Consider the following 14,415-nt stretch of genomic DNA (forward strand, 5'->3'; position numbering starts at 1 on the left):
CGACGTGTTAAGTGTTACTGACGTTCTAAGTGCAAAATAAATTCTAGTTTCTGTGTGAGAATACTACGCCATGCCGAAAACAGCTAGTTCAAAGTCTACTCATATAAGGCAGTGGCTGCAAGATTTTCCGCATTATACAACAGATGGGAAAATTATTTTCTGCCAAGCATGCAACAAGGAGGTTAGTTGATGTTTTTCTTAGACTTCTTATTTTCCTGCCACTAAGGATTCTTTTTTATCGCTATCCTTTAGTAATACGAAATACTCTTTATATGCGATTCTAAACCGCATTTCCCTTTTCTCTCGTATTAGGTTTCGAGTGTTAAGAAATCTCACTGAACTCAGCATGCAGATGGAATCGCACATAAAGCTAATGTTGAACGAAAGTCAAAATTGAGGCAAACTCTTTTAACCACTAAATATGGTGAATCCTCCGAAAAAAACAAGTTCTGCAGTGATTTGTGTGATGCACTTGTGGCAGCAAACATCCCCTTTCGGAAACTAGAAAACCCTATTTTCAGAGTTTTTCTTGAGAAGTACTGCCCTCAGTCTATTCCTGCAGAGTCAACTTTACGTAAGAATTATGTGGATTCAGCTTACAATGCTGCATTGCACAGAATCCGAGAAGATGTTGGAGAATCTTGTATATAGATTTCTGTGCATGAAACTAATGACAGTCTTGGCCGTTACATTGCAAACCTGATTATTGGCAAGCTAGATCCAGATCTCCATCCAGGGCTCATTTGATTTACTCAAAACAGCTTGCAAAAACTAATCAACAAACAATAGCACAGTTTGTGAACAATGGGCTTAAGGTGCTATACCCAAACGGAGTGGAATGGAATAAGGTGCTTCTGGCCGTCACTGATGCTGCTGCATATATGATAGCAGCGTTTCAACTATTAAAAGTATTCTACCCATTGATGCTGCACGTAACTTGTGTAGTGCATGGGATCAACCGCATAGCAGAGCAAGTAAGGCTACAATTTCCTAAAGTAAAAAAGTAATATCTATGGGGAAGAAAATTTTTGTTAAGGCACCATCAAGAATACAGGCATTCAAAGAACAGCTTCCAGATGTCCTGTTGCCGCCAGAGCCTGTTGTCACCATCTGTTGCACGTGACTGATAGCAGCAGAATACCATAGCACGCATCTCTCAGCTGTCCAGAAGGTGGTTGAAAACATACCGGAGGATGCTGCATCCGTAACTGCAGCAATGGAGTTACTCAAAGATTCTTCTTTAAAACGGGACTTATCTTACATTAGGGCCTACTACACATTTATGGCAAGAATAATTTCACAATTAGAAGGCTCAGGGAGACCTATCTACGACAATATTTCTTTGCTTGAAGAAGTCAGAATGAAAATAATGAAGCGCCAGGTGAAGTAGGGGAAAAAGTACGGGCAAAAATGCAAACGGTTTTGCAGAAGAACACTCGCCTGAAGGAGTTGTGTGCCGCTGCCGACATAACTACTGGAAAATCCAGCACTCCTGACTGCATCATTCCTGTCCAACATGTGCCGAAAATGCAGTGCGTCCCTGTCACATCTGTTGATGTAGAACGTTCTTTTTCAGCGTATAAATTGATTCTGACTGACAAGCGCCACAGTTTTTCACTAGAAAACTTAGAAAAGATTTTGGTTATTTATTGTGAAGCCAACTATGGTCAGAATATGTGAAACTACGAATGTATTAATTAAACCATTGCCACATCTTTTTACGGAGATTTTTATCTTGCAGGAACTCAAAACTATTTGGAGTTATGTTCAACATTAATGTCGTAGATTGCTGTGCTCTGTAACTGTGTAAATATTCATTCTCCTTGTTTTAATGACTGAAAAGATGTTCATATTGTCAACACTGTGTATTTTAATTTATTTTTATTTTCTCTGCATCATTTTTATTAGAGCCTGTTTTAGGTTTTATATAGCCTAAATGAACTACTGAAGGAGCCTATTTTAGGTGCCAAAAACACTTTTTTACGACCTAAAAATCCGTCGTCTAGTGATAACTAACATTATTCTCGCATCCACCTCAGATAACGCGAACGTTGCAGCAAAGTCGGCTCTTAAGTACCTCTCAAGGGACGCAGAAAAGCAGCTACAGCAAATGACTTGTACCGTAAAACTGGGGAACAGGACTCCGTCACAGCTCTGGAGTAGGTTGAGCACACTAGTTGATTATCAACAGGTGCCGGACCATTCACTTTGGACGTTATGGGTGGTCGACCTTCCATTGCAAGTGCAGTTCACCATGATCGGTCATAAACATGAATCATTAAATAACAGTCTCAAATTATCAGACAGAATCTTCAACGTATTCCAACACCAATAATGCATAAATACCGTCGACAATATAACCACCGCACGCAGATCGCAAACCAACCTCGGCACGCCCGCCCCCTCGCTGCAACCGAGCTCGGTCGATCACGACCAATCTCTGCCGACTGTGACGTCATAGCCCCTTCCCAGGCCACTGACTTCACGTCGAACCGCGGCAATGAATCGTCTCTCATGCCACCGCCACAGAATGGCAGCAGACCTTACATCATCGACTACTCACGCCAACATTATCTTGCGATGTAAGTTCCGCACCTTCGGCCTTAACTCTTGATGACATTGCTGTCCCGCTGCGTAGCTCTGTGTGGCAATTGACTCTGTGAGTCCGAATCTCGAATACTGGACCAAGTCTCGAAGATGTGAGCAAATCGAACTTCCTCATCGGAGATTTCACTGTACCTGCACTCGACGCTAATTTCTTTCGCCATTACCGACCTTATTTGGCTAGCGGTAGATGGATTCACCGAGACAGCTGCTGCTCTGTTGTCAGTGTCATTAGCCACGCCCTTCCAGCAGCACATCGCACCCTCGCTGTGTCTCCTTCGCACGACACTGTGTACCGCACTTCGACGGATGATCATCGTCGTTATTCACAGGATTGCAAAATTGCACGACGTCGTTCGTCAAAATCCAGCAGTTCCAACTAATCCACTTTGAGACCCTACTGGATGCCCTATTCCTACAACAGGAAAATGATACCATACGACAGGCGAGCAGTCTACAACACACTGGAGAAATTCATCGTAGCAGGGCGCACTTTACGAATTCATCACACACGACAGTCACCTCTACTCGTCCATGATAACTTCGTTTCACCATCTCAACCCGGTCTCGACGTGGCAACGGCAGCTTCTGAGGAAGCGCCTCTGGCAACACACTCTCACTCGTCAACAAGACTCATGTGCATGTGCATGTGTATGTCATCCCACTGAAGCTCCGTGTATTCCTCCACCCACAGTCCTTATGCCTGTGCTGTTTATGCTGTGTGCTACCAGAAACAGAGTGGTGCACAAGATAACCACCACACCAGGCCCTCCGATTAACCACAGACAAGGCAGGTTTCCACCGTGCCAATAAGACAGCGGGCGATGAACTCTTAAAAAGGCACAGTTTTGAGACCTTCGGACATCTCGTGGGCTTCACCCATTATGTTTGGGCCCAAGGAACCCGGGACTGAATGGTTGGCTGGATACTAGAGGTTCCTTAACGTCAGTATGAAAACGGAAGGGTACCTGATACTGAACATGGTGGGTTTCACACACTACCTTGTGGGTGCTCCCTTTCTTTTGTGTCCTGGACTGCAAGCGGGCGTACCTCCAGATACCAAAGAATATGCAAGACATTTTTTTATTTATTTATTTCAATAACAATATGAATACTACATTAACCTACTACCTAATAAATTTACAAGACAACGATTATCATGCCTTTCGACTTACTTGAATTCCTGTTTATGTCATGTGCACTCAAAAAGCGGCTTAAACCTCACGGTGGTTTATTGATTTTGTTTTTCAAGTTTACTTTTCTGCTATACCTACCTAGGCGATACCCGCATTTTTTTCCAGACAAGGACATGCTTGAATTGCATGTTAAAAAAGTTTTTGACATACTTACTAATAGCGATGTCATGATTAACAAAGAAAAATGCAATTTCTCGGACATGTCATCAACACTGCTGAAAAAAATTGGAAATTTGTGGTAAGGTCTTATGGGACCAAAATTGCTGAGGTCATCGGTCCATAAGCTTGCACACTACTTAATCAAACTAACTTATGCTAAGAACAACACACACACCCATGCCCGAGGGAGGACTCGAACCTCCGACGGGAGGAGCCGCGCGGACCGCGACAAGGCGCGCTCGGCAGCTCGGCTACCCCACGCGGCTGAACACTGCTGACATTTGGCTTATGCCACAGCGAATAGAATTATCCATCAGCTGCCACCACCGCAGAGTTCCAAGGGTTACGTCGATTCCTAGGGATGATTAACTTCGATCAACATGCCATCCACAGGCAGCCACCATCATGCTCTGCTCATGAAGGTTCTCAAAGGCAGGAATACCACTGGTAAACATAGGGTAGCATGATCCCACCACATGTAGCATACCTTTGACCAGCTTAAGAACTGCCTTGTACATGCCATGACTTTTGCATATTCGCTTCCTCATGGCCAGTCTGAGGAGAGTGACTTCACTATTGGGGCAGTTCTCCAGCAGGTGTACAGCAATCACTTCGGCTTGTGTCGCTAGCTTCAGAGTGTAAGTGGTCCACCTGCGACCGTGAACTTCTAGAGATTTATGAAGTAGTTTTCCAGTTCAAGGTGGAAGGCAGACCACTAGTTATTTACACAGACCACCAACTGCTAGTTGACCCAGCATGAAATCCGTCTACAGACAAATGCCCAGGAAATTCCGCCACCTAGACTGTTTTGCACAATTTATGACCGACTTCTGCCACCTGAAGGGTGCAGATGACGTTGTTGCATACTACCTCTCATGGATCAATGCCAGCTCGACAGCTCGACACAAGTAGACTACGATAACTTCACCGAGGCACAGTTGCACGACCGACAACTACAAGAGCTTCTCCATAATCCCACTCCTAACCTCAGTCTTCAACATCCCAAATACTGGGCATGATTAGACAGATTTTGTTTGATGTGTCACAAAACCGAATTCACCCCTTGCCACTTAGCTGCTTCAGAATGCCATCTTCGATTACTTCCAAGAACTCTCTCATTCCAGCATCCACCTGATGACATGGCAAGTAAGTAGCCTTTAGTTGAGTGTGTATTATCTTAAATACAAACCTGGGAATGTGAAGTCACGACCCAAATGTGCTACTGAGCTCAAAGCCACATCACTTACATGAAACTGAAAAGAATGCTTTGTCTGTGCAAACCGATCTGATTCATAAACAAATAAGTAAGCAGGCTAATAAGTTTACGCTCAATAGACTTGACCAGTGCGAACTGTTTAAAAAAAACGTAACTGCTTAAAAAACTGTAATATTGACCTGATAAGCACGAAAATTTCTGCACTGAGGTATGGCCCTGGTAAAATAAAGAACGTAACAGAACCTACATTGCGCAAAGGAAACGAAACAATCACGTATTATGAATCTCACCTGCAAAATGAATTAATGAAGCAGAAATAGCAACACAATAAGACTCGGCAACAGCTACAATTACTCTGCTAAAAACTAACTACATCTACAGCTAAGTGATTATTCTGCTATTCACAGTGAAGTGCCTGGCAGAGGGTTCAATGAACCACCTTCAAGCTGTCTCTCTACCGTTCCACTCTCGAACGGCGCACGGGAAAAATGATCACTTAAATTCTTCTGTGCGAACCTTTATTTCTCTTATTTTATCGTGATTATCATTCCTCCCTATGTAGTTGGGTGCCAACAAAAAGTTTTCGCAATCGGAGGAGAAAACTGGTGATTGAAATTTCGTGAGAAGATCCGGTCGCAACGTAAAACGCCTTTGTTTTAATGATTGCCTCTCCAATTCACGTATCATGTCTGTGGCAGAATCTCCCCTATTTCGCGATAATACAAAACGAGCTGCCCTTCTCTGAACTTTTTCGATGTCACCCACCTGATGCGGATCCCACACCGCAGAGCAGTACTCCAGGATAGGGCGGACTAGCGTGGTGTAAGCAGTCTCTTTAGTAGAACTGTTGCAACTTCTAAGTGTTCTGCCAATGAATCGCAATCACTGGCTTGCTCGACCCACAACATATCTATGTGATCGTTCCAATTTAGGTTATTTATAACTGAAATCACTAAGTATTTAGTTGAATTTACAGTCTTCAGATTTGTGTGACTTATCGCGGACTAGAAATTTAGCGGATTTCTTTTAGTACTCAAATGAATAAGTTCACACTTTTCTTTATTCAGGGTCAATTGTCACTTTTCGCATCATACAGATATCTTATCTAAATCATTTTGCAATTCGTTTTGGTAATCTGATGACTTTACAAAACGGTAAATGACAGCATCATCTGCAAATAATCTAAGAGGGCTACTCAAATTCTCTCCTGCGTCGTTAACATAGATCAGGAACAATAGAGGGTCTATAACACTTCCTTGGGGAACGCCGGATATTACTTCCGTTTTACTCGATGACTTGTCATCTATTACTACGAACTGTGACCTTTCTGACAGCAAATCACGAATCCAGTCGCACAACTGTGGCGATATTCCATGGACACGCAGTTTGTTTAGAAGACGCTTGTGAGGAACGGTGTCGAAAGCCTTCTGGAAATATAAAAATATGGAATCAATTTGACATCCCCTGTCGATAGCACTCATTACTTCATGAATATAATGAGCTAGTTGTGTTTCACAAGAACGATATTTTCTGAATCCGTTCTGACTATGTCTCAATAAATCGTTTTCTTCGAGGTAATTCATAACGATCGAACACAGTATATGTTCCAAAACCGTACTGCAAAACTACGTTAGTGATATGGGTCTCCCGCCGGAGTGGCCGAGCGGTTCTAGGCGCTTCAGTCTGGAACCGCGCGACCGCTACGGTAGCAGGTTCGAATCCTGCCTCGGGCATGGATGTGTGTGCTGTCCTTAGGTTAGTTAGGTTTAAGTAGTTCTAAGTTCTAGGGGACTGATGGCCTGAGAGGTTAAGTCCCATAGTGCTCAGAGCCATTTGATATGAGTCTGTAATTCAGCGGATTACTCCTATATCCCTTTTTGGCTATTGATGTGACTTGAGCAATTTTCCAGTCTTTAGGTACGGATCTTTCTATGAGCGAGCGATTGTATATAATTGCTAAATACGGAGCTATTGTATCAGAAAACACTGAAAGGAACCTGACTGGTATGTAATCTGGATCGGAGGCCTTGCCTTTATTAAGTGTTTAAGCTGCTTTGCTGCACCGAGGAAATCTACTTTATGTTTCTCATCTTGGTAGTTGTTCGTGATTAGAATTCAGGAATATTTGCTGCGCCTTCTTTGGTGAAGGAGTTTCGGAAAACCGTGTGTAATAACTCTGATTTAGTGCCACTGTCATCAGTGACTTCACCGCTGTTTTCGTGCAGTGAAAGTATTGACTGCGTCTGCCACTGGTGTGCTTTTTGTATGACCAGAATCTCTTTGGGTTTTCTGTCAGATTCCGAGACAGAATTTCGTTGTGGAAATTATTAAAAGCATCTCGCATTGAGGTACGCGCTATATTTCGAACTTCTGCAAAACTTTGCCAATCTTGAGGAATTTGCGTTCTTTTAAATATTGCATGCCTTTTTCGTTGCTTGTGCAATAGCGATCTGATCCGATTTGTGTACCGTGAGGGGGGGGGGCCGTTGAGGGAGGGGGGGGGGAGGGCGGGGGGGGGGGTCAGTACAACCACTTATTAATTTGTGTGGTATATACCTCCCAATTGCTTCTCTCTCTGAAATCATTCTACATCTTTTGTGTGGAGTCTGTCTCTTAAAAAGGCGTTAAGAGCATTTTTATCAGATTTTTTAAATAGGTGTACTTTGCGTTTCTTTTTCAGGTTGTGAATGTTACGGCATTCAGCCTAGCAGCAACAGCCTTATCGTCACTAGTCCCTGTATTCGTCATGATACTCCCTATTTGTCCAGGATTATTTGTTGCTAAGAGGTCAGGTATGCTTTCGCAACCATTTACGCCTCGAGTGGGCTCCTGAACTAACTGTTCAAAATAATTTTCTGACAAAGCATTCAGTACAATTTCGGATGACGTTTTATATCCCCCGTCGGCTTTAAACGTATAACTTTTCCAGCATATCGAGGGGAGACTAAAGTCACCACAACTATAATTGTATGAGTGGGGTACTTATTTGAAATGAGACTCAAGTTTTTTTTAACTGTTCAGCAACTATATCTTCTGAGTCGGGGGATCGGTAAAACGATCCAATTAATAGTTTAGTCCGATTGTCAAGTATAACCTCTACCCATGCTATTTCGCAGGAGCTATCTACTTCAATTTCACCACAAGGTTAACTACTTCTGACAGCAATAAATACTACGTTACCAACCGTATTTAATCTATCCTTTCTGAACACTGTTAGGTCGTTTGAAAAAATTTCAGCTGAACTTATTTCCGGCTTTAGCCAGCTTTCTGTATCTATAACTATTTGGGCTTTAGTGGTTTCTGTTTAGGCTTGGAGCTCTGATTCTTTCCCAACACAGCTACGACAATTTACAGCTACAATATCGATTGTTGCTACAACTACCTTACTGTGTTTTTCCTACCCCCTTTTAAATGCACGTCCTTTCTGTGGTTTCCTGAGATCCTCTAACTTAAAAAACCGCCCAGTCCCTTCCACACAGCCCCCGCTACCCGTGTAGCTGCTTCCTGTGTGAAGTGGACTCCTCACCTATTAAACAGAACCCAGAAACCCACCACCCGATGACGCAAGTCAAGGAATCTGTAGCCTACACGGTCTGATTCAGACATTCCACTCGGCTCTGTACCAAAGGACCACAGTTGATTCTATCGACGAAGCTGCAGATGGCCAGCGCCGTCTTAATCTCGCAAGAAAGACTGACAGTCTTTACTGTGTTCGCTAGCCGCCGAGAGAATCTTCTCCAATCCAAAGCAAAACACCTGAGTGGTACTGACATGAGCCACCACCTACAGTTGACTGCACCCTATACTCTTCATAGCAGCCTTTCCACACCCAGAATGACTACTCCCAATGTGCACACGAAGTGCACACTGGCTTCCTTCCCCTCCTTGGCAGCCATGTTCCTAAGGGGTCCCATTATGCGCCTAACGTTGGAGCTCCAAACAACTAGCAAACCCACCCTCTGTGAATGCCCAGACATTACGGACCGAGAAGCTTCCTCTGGAACAGGGTGGACGACTGCATCCAGCTTAGAGACTTCGCCCGAGACCTGTTCGTCAAATAAACTGAGGAGGCCCTACGATCGGCCCCTCAGAAAGTGTTTCACTGCCTGTCAGGCTTTGCAATGATCTTCCACTCGACCACAGGTGAGGGTCAACAGTGCAGGTAGTACCTGGGGTGGCCACAGCAGTGGACTGATCGGGGGACACGTGGGACATGGTCGACGTCCCTCGCATCCCCGCGTCCAACTCCCCACAGTGATGCCCCTTGGCAGCAGCCTCAAGCTGTGTGACGGAAGCCAACACCACCTGGAGCTGTGAGCGAAGGGTTACCAACTCAGCTCGCATCTGTACACAGCAATCACAGTTCCTATCCGTTACTGAAGTCGATCCTGTTCGAAGCTCGTAAAAATATGTAACAAAGTAACGATGTACTCGTCTTAGTAGCAGCAGGAACTTGAGGTGCTCTCAAACTAAAGGTCTAGCCGACACTGCGCTATACTAATCAAAACAAACAAAAGCCTGTACGATACGAGGATCGATGCAAATGTCGGTAAAAACGGCGGTACTGTACGCTATTAAAATAAAAGGTTGTGCCTAGTAAGCACTAGCACTACAGTTGGTCTGGAGAAATTTGGTTCACAGTCTTGACACAGAATGCCAATGAAACACATGACTCAACATAAGTTCTGAAATTTCACTTAGGAAGGAACTTATCCAAAAAAACCTATTGTAGACTCTAATATGAAAATTTATTTAACTTTGGAAATTCGTGGTAAGGTCTTATGGGACCAAACTGCTGAGGTCATCAGTCCCTAAGCGTACACACTGCTGAATCAAACTAACTAAGGCTAAGGACAACGCACACACACACACACCCATGCCCGAGGGAGGACTCGACCCTCCGACGGGGGGAGCCGCGCGAACCGTGACAAGACACATCAGATCGCACGGCTACCACGGGCGGCATTCATTTAATCTGATAACTTTCATGGTACAGTAAATTAACTCATAAGATCAATCAATAGAATAATTATCAAAAATTCGACTGTGATGAGGGTGAAGTGGACCAACGATACAAGTCTACAAAAATAAAATGAACCTTTTATGTCATCAAATAATATCTTGTCCGTCATTTCAAAATCTTTTCTTATGTCCGTATGATGTCCAAGCATTCTTCTGAGTCATCATTCCTCCTCGTAATAAATCTCCAACTCTCATAGTTCCAAAAGGGCGTCCATGCATTACACTCTACACTCAACAAACCACCGCCTGCTGTACACCGCAGCTTTCCACTACTGACTGTCAAAGGTTCTACGACTCCACAGTGCTGTCATCAAAGACGCAGATATTGTTGCCTAACAACTGTTTCTCTGACCACAATTTTTCAAAGATATCATTTTCCTTTACAAATACTAATACATCCAATAGAATCATCAAAAAAATAGCTATCTCACAAATCGCCTCGTCACAGGTCACTTCGTGTAGCTGAATGTTAAAAAAAATTGCAAAGAGTGGACATATATTAGCATGCCATGTAAATGGAGTAAAGTGTGGCATCACTCACAACTGCCTGTTGGCCAGGTCGAGATTCCAACAAAACATTTCTAACATGTAAATCTTGATCTGGTACAACCTCTTCCCAAGTCTGATGGATATTCGATACATTCTTTCGCTCCTCGACCGCGTAATACAGTGGGTAGAGGCCTTATCTCTCAGGGACATCATGGCAGATTCAGCAGCCAGGTTTTCATTGATTTTTCAGTCGAGGTCAAAAATGCGATTCGGCCCTATTCTGTGAACTATGCAGTCTTTGCGGCACTCATCGGTATCAGACGTCTGCCTGTCTTCCACAGAGCACGCCCTCATCGAACGGTGACACCATACCTTGAAAACAGCACTCATGTGCCGTGGAGGGCAAAGGACCAAACACCTGCCTTGGGTGCTGTTAGGTGTCTCCTCTGCACAGTAACATGACTTAGTGGCTTCCCTGGCAGAGATCCTGTAGGGTGAAACGCTCTCCTTACCAGCGGACTGCTTCAACAACCACCGGTCGCAGCCACGAACCTACCCACGCTTGTCGTATTTGTAAAACGACATACAGCGTGCATCCGCGTACCTCCTCCGACGCCATACAGTGTGCTAAAAATCTTCATATACAAGGCGCTAACCGACTGTAATTTCTTTATGATCTGCGGCGACATAATGTGGTCCGCTTCACAGATGTCATATATGGATCCACACCAACTTCTTAAACAAGCAGTACACACTTTCGAGACATTACTTAACAGCAAGCCTCCGGCAGAGACGATACACCCTCCCAAGCCTGTGTGGATCCTGCATGTCGACTCATCCACCGACGACGCACCTCTTCCTTCGTGCCAGCCAGCCTCACCCCATGCCATTCGGCTGGGTAGCCCGACAGCACACACCGGTGCTCCAAACGACGTCAAGGTATGCCTCGATGTCCAACACTTCCTGCCTAACAGCCCGAGCATTAGTTGCCAATTTTCCGGTCGTCGAGTTACAACACTGGGAACAGCACGCCGGAGTTAGCGTCACCATTCGTTACTTCACACCAATAAGTTGTCGAACGATGTGGTCCGCTTCACAGATGCCATGTATGGATCCACACAAACTTCTTAAACAAGCAGTACACACTTTCGAGATATTACTTAACAGCAAGTCTAAGGCAGAAACGATACACCCTCCCAAGCCCGCGTGGATCTTGCATGTCGACTCATCCTTTGTTGGAATCTCGACCTGGCCAAGAGGCAGTTGTGCGTGATGCCAAACTTTACTCCATTCACATACCATGCTCATATATGTCCACTCTTTGCAATTTTTGTTAACAGGATGCCTTATTATCACTCTCCCAGAACATCGCATCCACTTAATATCTCTTCTGAGGACCCCAATGCTTCCACACCGCAGGCTGACCCCACAGGTACCGCTCTGCTCCTACGACCAGTCCCGCTACGGATGGACTGGGCGACCTGTAGTACAGGAACCGCACCCACATACGGACATTCCAGCCGGACTGAACACCGCTTCGACCGCAACCTGCAATAACTCGGCACTCATCAGGCCTCTCCTGCTGCACGGGAGTCATACTGTTTCAACATCGTTCGAAAACGGCGGTCACCACTGCATTACCTGGCGGAGGGGACAGAGGGGGGGGGGGGGGGGGGGGGGGATCCAGGGAGGCACTGTGGGGACGCGCGGCGTGTTGAACTGTGAGTATGGTTTAATTGGTTCAGTGGCTGTTCCTCCTAAGGACGTTGTCTCATAGTGCTGTCTCGTATCGGGACGTGTTATCTGTCACTTTGATCGCACACCAGAGAAGGACCCCACAAAGCAATCTCAAAGATTGCTGTTCTCACAGCACATCCGAATATCAATGTGCGTATACGAGCAATGCGAACAGTAACGTTGGCGGGTTGTGAGAGTAAGTAAAATTGCACCTCTGGTCTCACTAATGAGTTTGTTTGCCCTGTGTTTAGCACAAGGGGCAGGAGCAATCGTTCAGCAGAGTAGCTAGTGAGCTGTCATAGTACATGGTTGTACGGGTTTGTAACTAAACTCCGACTTTCAAAAGATTTGACTGCTGATGATACGAAAGTCATCCGGAATAGTAGTAGGTCTGGCTAAAGGGTTAAAGTTTGTAGATCTAGCCATTTTTTTTATTACACTTAGCAGGTATATCATCAATTCTTGGTACAGTAAACTTTATTACAACAGTAATTAATATACGTTTCAGAAAGTATAACTTTAGACCAAACACCCTTATTTGTTTGGTCTGTAGCCATCACAATTACATCGTAGAGGCAATGGTAAACATTATAAGGGACAGTGAAATGAAAACGAGACGGATGGAAAAAAGTAAGTAAACTTTTCATTATTTCAAAAGGAATCGCAATAATTGTTAATACATTTATACCACTGTGAAACATGACGATCAGTGCTTTCATTGATAAATGCTTGCGGGTCCTCATGCTGCCGAGGTTGTTTCGCTACAGGAGTTTCGTTGGGGATCTCTTCCTGTACCATTTACATATTTTTGGAGCCCTGAAGAAGACAATCGTGGCCACCGACTTACTTTGGATGAAGAGGTGCACGCCTGGTTACAATCATGGTTCCTCTGGCAATCGGAAACATTTTTCAGTGAAGGCATTGATCGTCTTGTCTCACAATAGGATAACTGTATTAACAATTGTGATTTCTTCACTTATTTTTTTTCCCACCTGTCTCGTTTTCATTTGACTATCCCTTATATTCTGTGAAGATTCATTACAGATGAAAGTCTGATGGTAATCAGTCGGAATCTTGGTGTAAGTCATTTTTAATTCATTTTTCCAGTCCGAAGTGTATCCCACTTTCGGACAACAGAGAAAGCAGGGGATATACGAGACGGTGAGTACTGAAAGTATAACGGCGAGGAACTTCATTCATAGAACTGACGTTCAGCGAGATAGTATAGTGGGCCTGCGAGAGACGAACGGTTATTCTGAGGAAATGCAGGACAACCCGGACGTGGGCTGTAGCCGTCTGTCACGTTATTACCTGCATCCCAACGAGACAGAATATGCTAGATGTCCTGGTTCCGTACAGGAGAGGCAGACACAATCATACAAAGACAGCTTGTTGTAAGAAGCAGTCACTGCTGATCCCGCAATAACCGCAGCACAAATTACAACAAATGGAGCAGTTTTCTGGTGCCTTCTTCTAATGGTGCAGTGACAGTCCTAACTGGAGGGATGACGTCGCACTGTTCCTTTTATGATAACAACAGATCTGACTCAGCACAGCAAGGTCGTTTGCAAGTTAGTGAGGAAGTTGGTGTTTGCTGATGGAACACTGAGAAGTACAAATACATCCAGAACATCGCTCAGTCCATGTTGTAGCTATACGTACAACTCCAGACTGATGTCAGTAGGACAATATATGTGAACACACTTCTCTTGTTATGTAATACGCTCTCCGAAACTGCCGTGGCCAGCACGATCATTATACAGGTCCTCGTTGACCATACATGGAACATTCATTATGCATCGATACAAGGCTAAGTCGCAGCTCGAGAATGTTACACAAGATACTGGAATTCTTGTTACTGGAATTCTTATGCAAGACATTACGTATTTAAGTGCATGTCCATGATCACGATCGCATACGGTATAACATCTGAATAAAATTTCATTTATGTGGGGTGACTGCTTTAGCTTCTTCCGCCCGCGGGCTCACGAA

Source organism: Schistocerca nitens, chromosome 2 (assembly GCF_023898315.1).
Source record: "Schistocerca nitens isolate TAMUIC-IGC-003100 chromosome 2, iqSchNite1.1, whole genome shotgun sequence".
NCBI classification, from domain to species: Eukaryota; Metazoa; Arthropoda; class Insecta; order Orthoptera; family Acrididae; genus Schistocerca; species Schistocerca nitens.